The sequence below is a fragment of the Eriocheir sinensis genome, chromosome 24 (assembly GCF_024679095.1).
Source record: "Eriocheir sinensis breed Jianghai 21 chromosome 24, ASM2467909v1, whole genome shotgun sequence".
Classification (NCBI taxonomy): Eukaryota; Metazoa; Arthropoda; class Malacostraca; order Decapoda; family Varunidae; genus Eriocheir; species Eriocheir sinensis.
Window position 1 is genome coordinate 4,888,133 of NC_066532.1, and position 9,050 is coordinate 4,897,182.

Sequence of the window (9,050 nt, forward strand, 5' to 3'; positions counted from 1 at the left end):
ACTAGGTCCCTGCCCCTTGATAAGCTGATATTTACTGGTGTAGTCTGCCTCGGCGCACCAACACCGCACCTCAAACCAGGGTTCCTCAAGGTGCGGGCCATCTCGAGGTCCAGGTCACAGGGAAACACTTATTGGACCGCCACTTTTCCACAAAAGGATAACTTGTCCGTACACACCAGTCGGGAGGTAAACAATTCGTGGTACACTCAGAGGTTTGCGCAATGGGTCTTGAAGGAAATACTGAATGTATAACACGATCGCCAGTACGCCCTGACAAGCACACGTGTGGGGTACTGTTGCAAGGCAGAGAAGTGTTGTCAAATATAAATAAGCAGCTGGCGCCATGATGAAGAAACACCGATGGAGCAAGTCTCAAAACAGGTACGATGAAGCAAGCTCACCTGCATGGGAGGCCATTTATCTATAGAGGGGTAACGGGGTCAGCCAGGAGACCCCAACGTGCGAGTTGTCAAAATAGAAATAAGACGCTGACCACGACGATGAGGCAAGAACAATGAAGCAACAGTCTGGTGAGCATTTAAGTCAGAGTGCACACGGAAAAAAGGAATAAATGTAGAGGGGTGAGAACAGGACCCCGGAACACCATTGGCAAAATTAAAGTAAGACGAGGTGGCGATGCAACAAGTCTGGTGAGCAAGTGTAAACGAATAAACTTCCCGGCAAGGAAAACCAATATAGAGCTTACATAGTACACATTGCAGAACACCATGTACGTATTGATAAAATATGAATAAAACACCGACTGCCGAGAAAGCTGAAATACACTCTGGCAATCTTTTAATGGTAGCGTGTGAAGCAAAATACTCGCATTGGACGCCAGTTATATAAAGGATAATAGAGTAAGAGTATTAGTCATTGGGGATAGCAATGACGCAGCAATCTGGCATTATTCTAACCGGTGTGAAGCAGAGATTAAAATGGCGAATAGGAATCCAATTGACGAAGGACTAAGGAAAAGGAAACGCGTCACTGGTGAACCATAGGAATAAAAAGTGTCCATTGCCTTAAACCAGAGCAGGGCAGAAGGTTGACTTTCAAGGATATCCAAATAACTACAAGGTGACGCAGTACTAACGTGGACGCATTGACATCATCGCGGCGCGTGGCACAGGCAACCGGTGAGGAGCAGTGAGTTTACCTGCGGGGATAACCAATTAACAATCAACAGGTGACACAGCAACAACACCCACGCGGAGTCGTAAATAGCATCTTCAGCTCATGAGTTTGTGTGTATGTTTGTTTTGTCGTCGATGGGTGTATTCCGTGTTTTGTAGTACTCGGTTTGTAATGACTTTGCGAGTGTTTTAGATGTGACAACATATTCCTAAACACGGGTCATGGTACTAATTATATAGTTCTAGTATATACGTATTACCAAACTGATAGGAACCGTGGTCAATAAACTATCTATCTATCTATCTATCTATCTATCTAGGGCATTGAATACATACTTTGCCTTTGCGTCACTCTCAGCTTAACATTCTTCGGAGATTTCGATATATGTTGCAAGACTATATATGTAATGCCCATGAAAGTCTCGTCCTCTCCACTCTCTGCGTCTCATACGAATGGCAGCCGAGCAAGTGAAGATGATCCCTGACCACGCAGACTCCCAAACAGACAGCAGGAACAAATACTAAAACAGACTGACGCAAAAAGAGATTCCTGAAGAAGATCCCTGAATACGCAAGACTCCACGTACGACCAATTACTGGGAAGGTCAAAAGAAGCATTGAACCCGAAATATAGGCTATTCCCATAAAAATAATGTAAGCCGTTTTCTTTTACTGGAAGCAATGAACCCCATATATAAGTTATTCCCAGACAGAAAAGGATGGAAGTATTTTTTGTTTAGTTTCGTGGAAGCATCGGATTGTACGAGGAAGAGGATATGAAACGCGACTTTGGAACATACACAAAGATAGAGCAAAAGATATTTATATATACACAGGGGAAGGGAGGAAAACAAAGGTATTTTCATAGCAAGACAACACGGAAAAGATGAACGAAAAAAAGAAAAATATATATACTTATGAAATAGGAAAAAACAATTATACTTAGAAAATAGGAAAAAAAGAATACTTAGAAAATAGGAAAAAACAATAATAGTTAGAAACTAGGAAAAAATAATACTTAGAAAATAGGAAAAAACAATAATACTTAGAAACTAGGAAAAAAAATAATACTTAGAAAATAGGAAAAAATACTTCGAAAATTGGAAAAAAACAATAATACTTAGAAATAGGAAAACAATAATACTTAGAAAATAGGAAAAAAACAATAATACTTAGAAAATGGAAAAAAATAATACTTAGAAAATAGGAAAAAACAATAATACTTAGAAAATAGGAAGAAAAAAAACAATAATACTTAGAAAACAAGAGACATTTCAAATACACACGAAAGCCGTAGACATGAAAACACTCCTTACACTTTTAACTTAACACAAATGCACGTAAATAATAAAAAGTTAGACCCAAAAAATATAAAAAAAACTTACGACAAATAATAAGCTAAGACAAAAAAAAAAAATACTTACACTTATAATGCAGCGCAAAATGAGCTGCACAGAAATAAAAGGAACTTAGCGGAAAAAAAATTACTAGAAAATTTAATAGACTAAGACTGTTGAGCCTACAAAGAGAATCAAAATTAGGCCAAGACACAATATAATAGGCCTAAAAGATGAAGAAAATCCGCTTATGACCACACAAAAGGATTACATTTCACTAAAGGAATTATTAACCGATCTTTTGGAATCTTTTAAGGCATGCAGTGAGTCTTCTTCTAAGTATAATTTCATTCAGTCATCTCAAGGTCTATTCTAACGACTCCCTGACGCCCATAACAAACACCAAAGAGAGGGCTGCGAGCACTGATCAATGGGTAGAAAAAGAGTATTAAAAAGAATTGGATAAAAGAGACAAATCAATAAAAAAGACTTGGATCAACAAAAAATAACTTGGATCAACAAAAAATAACTTGGATCATCAGAAAAAGACTTGGATCATCAGAAAAGACTTGGATCATCAGGAAAAAACTTGGATCATTAGAAAAAAGGACTTGGATCATCAGAAAAAAGACTTGGCTCACCAGAAAAAGACTTGGCTCACCAGAAAAAAGACTTGGATCATCAGAAAAGACTTGGATCATCAGAAAAAAAGACTTGGCTCACCAGAAAAAAGACTTGGATCATCAGAAAAGACTTGGATCATCAGAGAAAAGACTTGGATCATCAGAAAAGACTTGGATCATCAGAGAAAAGACTTGGATCATCAGAAAAAGACTTGGATCATCAGAAAAGACTTGGATCATCAGAAAAAAGACTTGGATCATCAGAAAAAGACTTGGATCATCAGAAAAGACTTGGATCATCAGAAAAAGACTTGGATCATCAGAAAAAAGACTTGGATCATCAGAAAAGACTTGGATCATCAGAAAAAGACTTGGATCATCAGAAAAAAGACTTGGATCATCAGAAAAAGACTTGGATCATCAGAAAAAAGACTTGGATCATCAGAAAAGACTTGGATCACCAGAAGACTTGGATCATCAGAAAAAAAGACTTTAATCATCAGAAAGAATTGGATCATCAGAAAAAGACTTGGATCATCAGAAAAAAAGACTTGGATCATCAGAAAAGACTTCGATCACCAGAAAAGACTTGGATCATCAGAAAAAAGACTTGGATCATCAGAAAAAAAGACTTGGATCACCAGAAAAGACTTCGATCACCAGAAAAGACTTGGATCATCAGGAAAAAGACTTGGATCATCAGAAAAAACTTGGATCATCAGAAAAGACTTGGATCATCAGAAAAAGACTTGGATCATCAGAAAAAGACTTGGATCATCAGAAAAAAGACTTGGATCATCAGAAAAAAGACTTGGATCATCAGAAAAAAGACTTGGATCATCAGAAAAAGACTTGGATCATCAGAAAAAGACTTGGATCATCAGAAAAAGACTTGGATCATCAGAAAAGACTTGGATCATCAGAAAAGACTTGGATCATCAGAAAAAGACTTGGATCATCAGAAAAGACTTGGATCATCAGAAAAAGACTTGGATCATCAGAAAAAGACTTGGATCATCAGAAAAAGACTTGGATCATCAGAAAGACTTGGATCATCAGAAAAAGACTTGGATCATCAGAAAAAGACTTGGATCATCAGAAAAGACTTGGATCATCAGAAAAGACTTGGATCATCAGAAAAAGACTTGGATCATCAGAAAAAGACTTGGATCATCAGAAAAAAGACTTGGATCATCAGAAAAAACTTGGATCATCAGAAAAGACTTGGATCATCAGAAAAAGACTTGGATCATCAGAAAAAGACTTGGATCATCAGAAAAAAGACTTGGATCATCAGAAAAAGACTTGGATCATCAGAAAAAAGACTTGGATCATCAGAAAAGACTTGGATCATCAGAAAAAAGATTTGGATCATCAGAAAAAAGACTTATATCATCAGAAAAAAGACTTGGATCATCAGAAAAAGACTTGGATCATCAGGAAAAGACTTGGATCATCAGAAAAAGACTTGGATCATCAGAAAAGACTTGGATCATCAGAAAAAAGACTTGGATCATCAGAAAAAGACTTGGATCATCAGAAAAGACTTGGATCATCAGAAAAAAGACTTGGATCATCAGAAAAAGACTTGGATCATCAGAAAAAAAGACTTGGATTATCAGAAAAAGACTTGGATCATCAGAAAAAGACTTGGATCATCAGAAAAAAAGACTTGGATCATCAGAAAAAAAAGACATATCTCAACACAGTCTTTTCTAACTACTCACTGACGCCCATAACAAACACAAAGAAGGGAAGAATGAGATGAAGACGATGAAGGAGGAGGAGGAGGTGGTGGAGGAGGTGGGAACGGAGGAAGAGAAAGAGTAGGAGATAGAATAAGAAAGAGAAGAAGAAGGAGTAGGAGAGGAAGGGATAGAAGAAAAAGGAGGAGGCGAAGAAAAAAAAAAAACGAGGAAGGAAGAATTAGAAACACCCATTAAGGAGGAGAAAAGAAGCTTATCAAAAACATTCGAATCAACAACAAAAATAAAAATAAATAGACTAAAAGAGAGAGAGAGAGAGAGAGAGAGAGAGAGAGAGAGAGAGAGAGAGAGAGAGAGAGAGAGAGAGAGAGAGAGAGAGAGAGAGAGAGAGAGAGAGAGAGAGAGAGAGAGAGAGAGAGAGAGATAACTTATAGAACGGTGATAAGTGAGTCGAGAAGAAACAACTCTCAAAAGACTTCACTTAGGCAAATTGATTTCTCTATTTAGGAGCAGTAAGTAGCGGGCTTTTTTTTTTTCATTATTGTTTTCTTTTATTTTTACGCCCTTCCACTGTCTCCTCTACTGTAAAAAAAACAAAAAAAATAGAATGAACAGACAGCAGAGAGAAAAAGAGAACAATGAGGATGCTGATCAAGAGAGATGTATAGAAATGTTACACTAAGTCAGAGGTTGAGCACTGCCTACCACGCCCCATCTAAGAATTGTTCCTTCCCTCCATTCTCCCTCCTTCCTTCTCCTCCTCCTTTTCCTTCCTTCCCTTCCCTTCCTTTGTTCCTCTGTTCCTCTGTTGCTGTTTGCTTTTCCTTTTCTTTTCCTTTGTACTCCCTCTTCTCCTTCTTCCTTCCTTTCTCTCTCTCTTGCATACGGATATAAAGTTCATTTTCCTAATATAACCAATCTATTATTATCATTATTACTATCATTATTACTACTATTATTAGCATTATCATTACCCCCCCCCCCCAATTGAAAAGCCGCTGCGTCTATAAATACAAGGAGGAAAGGATAGTGATCTGAAGTTGTGAGGCTGTAAAGCAGGGACGCGGCAACAGGAGGAGGAGGAGGAGGAGGAGGAGGAGGAAAGCATGATGACGAAGACAAATAAGTGAGGAAAAAGACAAAAACAGAAAAGAAGATAGGAAGATAGAAGATAAGAAATATTGAATGAGGTGAAGATGATGAAGAAGGAGGAGGAGAAGGAGGAAGTGGAAACGGAGGAAGAGAAAGAGAAGGAGAAAGAAGAGGAAAGAGAAGAAGAAGGAAGAGGAGGAGGAGGAGGAGGAGGCAAAGAGAAAGGAAAAGAGGAACAAGAAAGACGAAGAAGAGAAGGAGAAGAAGAGAGGAAAGAGAAGGAGTGGAAGAAGAAGAAAAAGAAGAAGTAGGAGGAGGAAGAGGCGAAGAAAAACAAGAAAAAAAAGGAATAAAGAGTACGAAGAAAAGGAGGAGACAGAAAAAGAAAGAAACGAATAACCAAAAGAAGAATGAGGGAGGAGAAAGAAGAAAAAAGAAAGAAATCAAGACATCACACGAAAACTCACCCCCTCCTCAACTCATCCCACAGAACAAAACAAAGGGAAGAACAACAACAACCAGTCTAGCGTATAACCAGCGGCCGGGAACACACCTTGAGGAAGACCCGCGTTCTCAACCACCAGGAATGTCAACAGAGCAGGTATCGGGTGGTGCCTAAGACGATTACTGGCTACTCAGGGCCGCGTGGAGAACCGCTGAGAAGCCCCGTGACGTACTGAGGCCATAGCGACGAAGGACAAGGATGAAGGTGATATGGGAGCGAGCATGGCAAGGTTAGTCATGGGAAGGATAGATAGGGATTGCTGAAGAAGAAGAAGAAGAAGAACCATGAATAAGTAGTGAGGTAGAGGTAGTAGAAGTGATGATAATGCGAGAAATGGTAGAAATGAATGTAGTAGAAGAGATACGAGGAATGATGATGATGATGAGGAGGAGAGGAAGAGGAGGAGGAGGACAAGGAGGAGGAAAATCAGCGAGAAGTGCCCAAAAAAGAAGTATGATAAAGAAAAGAGTATGAGAAAGATGAATTAAAAGGTGAACGAAAGAACAAACACTGGAAATATAGAGGAAGTAGTAGTAGTAGTAGTAGGAGTAGTAGTAGTAGTAGTAGTAGTAGTGGTAATAGTAGCAGTAGTAGTAGTAATAATAATAATAATAATAATAATAATAATAATAATAATAATAATAATAATAATAATAATAATAATAACATACCTTCTATTTGGGGTCGAGCTTCTTTTTTCTTATTTTTCGTTCCGTTTTGTTTTCTTTGTTTTCTTTTGTTTTCTTCGCCCTTCACTGCCTCCTCTGCCGTAAAGAAAAAAAGATAAGGATGAGAAAGCTGAAAATACAAGAGAAATTCACTCAAACAACAGTAAAATTCAATAGCAAAATAAAAAAAATAGTTAAACAATTGACGACCGAAGAGAGAAAATACAATGTTAAAGAAAGAATTAATAATAATGATGAGTGCAAAAACAGACGAAAAATACTGAAAAAAAAATTAGAAAGACGAGGAAAAAAGTTAAGAGAGATGTAGTGGGCAGGAGGAAAAAGAGAAGGAAAAAGTAAAGAAGACAAAGACGAAAAGAAGTGAAGAAAAGAAGAGAAAAAGATGGAGAAGAAAGTAAGAGGTGAATGAGGTGAAGACGAAGAAGGAGGAGGAAGAAGAAGTGGAGGTAGAAATGGAGAAGAAGAAGGAGGAGGATGGGAAACAGAAGAAGAGGAGGAGGAGGAAAGTGAGAAGCGGAGGAGAAGGAAAAGGAGAAGAGGAAACAGGAGTAAAAGACATCAAAATAGGAGAGGAAAGAGATGGAAAAGGTAAAAGAAGCCGAAGAAAAAGTGAAGAAAATGAGAGAAGAAGAGAAGAAAAAGATGAAGAAGAAGGTAAGAAGTGAATGAGGTGGAGAAGGAGAAAGAGGTAGAGAAAAAGGAGGTGGAGAATAAGGACGAGGTGGAAACGGAGGAAAGAGGAGGAGGAGGAGAAGGGTGGGAAAAGAGGAGGAGGAGGAGGAGGAGGAAGTGGAGGTGAAGGAGGAGAAAGAGGAGGAGGAAGAGGAAGGTTCGGAAGGAGAAGAAAAGACACCAAGAAAACTCATCCCAAGAATACAAAAAAAAAAAAAAAAAAAAAACAGGTATATTTAACAGGTGACAGGTGCGCCCCCCTCGCCCCTCGCCCCCCGCCCCTCCCCGCCCTCGTCCAGGTGTTGGTAACGGTGGGCGGCTCGTGCCTCACCTGCCCCGCCTCACCTGCCGCCCTTGCACCTGCCCGCGCTCACCTGGGGAACACCTGTCGCTGGTCTAAGGTGTGCCCGGGACTGAATCTTTCCCTTAACTCACTTATTGGTTTAATTGATTTTTATTAAGAGTAAGTATCGTTTAAGTAATTATAAGTAGAGTATAGTAGTATAGTACAGTATTGAAATATAGTATAATTATAGTTTGTCTTTTCTTCTGTCTATTTCTTTTTATTGTTATTTCCTCTTCCTCTTACTTTTCTTCATCTCCTACTTCTACGCTTTTTCTTCTTGTTTATTTTTTCTCCTCATTCTCTCCTCTTTTTCCTCCTTCTTTTCCTTCTCCTTCTAGTCATTTTCTACTTTTTTATCTTCTTTTCCTCCTTTTCCTTCTTCTTTCCCTTCTTCTACTGCTCCTCCTTCTGTTCCTTCTTCTGCTTTTCTTTTTCTCCTTCTTTTTCTTATAATTTTTCTCCTTCTCCTTTTATTTTTACCCTGTTTCTGCTTCTTTTCCTCCCTTTTCCTTCTTTTTCTCCTTTTTCTTCTTTTCCTCCTTTTCCTCCTTCTCCTCTTTCTTCTTTTCCTCCCTTTTCCTTCTCCTTTTTCTTCTTTTCCTCCCTTTTCCTCCTTCTTTTCCTCCCTTTTCCTTCTTCTTCTCCTTTTTCTTCTTTTCCTCCTCCTCCTTCTAACCTCTTTTCTCCCTCTAAAATAACTTGTCACGTTCATTAAAAAAACATATTACTGTGGTTTATTATTATTACGTTTTTAGTGCATAGGGGTACGACCACCTTCGGTTTAATAAGTCTTAGGACAGTCTTTGCTTTTCCTCATATTTTCTCTTGCCAACCTGTACTTTATTTCTAGTAAGGTAACTCATTTGGAACGGCAACGCATTATTTCATTCAGCGCAGTAATATATTTTGTAAACCACCTCATTTCGGTCTAAGTCAACATGTCA

At 38.5% G+C, this 9,050-nt stretch overlaps 1 long non-coding RNA gene across 1 annotated transcript in view; it reads right to left on the reverse strand.

Annotated features, from left to right (window-relative positions):
- LOC127002800 (uncharacterized) overlaps nt 1–7,167 on the reverse strand; it is a 325,738-nt gene extending 318,571 nt beyond the window's left edge. Inside the window, exon 1 of the long non-coding RNA XR_007756554.1 lies at nt 7,071–7,167. This is a non-coding gene — a long non-coding RNA (uncharacterized LOC127002800). The remainder of the gene's footprint in view (nt 1–7,070) is intronic.
- Nucleotides 7,168–9,050: the final 1,883 nt, after the last annotated feature.